Genomic DNA, 630 nt, shown 5'->3' on the forward strand with positions numbered 1-630 from the left:
TCTTCCCTCTAAATATGTATCATGCATCTTCACATACATGGTTAGCATTTCGGACTATGGAAGTTTAGTATTAAAATGCCTTTGTGACACTAAAACGTCACCAATATTGATGATTGTGTGCAAGCTAAGTCCACTGACTTGAAAGTGATCTATGGCTGTAGTGTGTTTTTAATTTCTAAGCTGTCAACTTCAAACTCTTGTGTCACACTTGCACTTGAAAGTTGGTAGTTTACAGTAATATCTGGAAGTATTCTCAATCAATCATTTATTATAAAAGAAGCTCCAGGAATTAGACAAATATTTTGATAATTGAATAATCATTTTAGTCATTTTGTAAGCAAAAATGCCAAACATTTGCTGGTTCCTGCTTCTTAAGTGTCTTGTTTTTCTTTGTTATATGAGAGGGTATATAATATATATATAGTATTTTTGAGTGTTGGTCTTATGGTCAAGACAGTCTTCGAAAGATTGGTTGGACTTGCTCAACCTCTGCCTACCCACTTTAATACCGTTAGCTCTGTCAGCACTGTTGCCGATGTTAGCACTGTATTGGCCGACTGAGTTATCTCCATGTTGAGAGCGGTGTGCAGACAATGCCCGCTCAGACTCTGAATCCTAGATAAGCTCTGA

This window comes from Epinephelus lanceolatus, chromosome 23, assembly GCF_041903045.1.
Source record: "Epinephelus lanceolatus isolate andai-2023 chromosome 23, ASM4190304v1, whole genome shotgun sequence".
Taxonomy (NCBI): Eukaryota; Metazoa; Chordata; class Actinopteri; order Perciformes; family Serranidae; genus Epinephelus; species Epinephelus lanceolatus.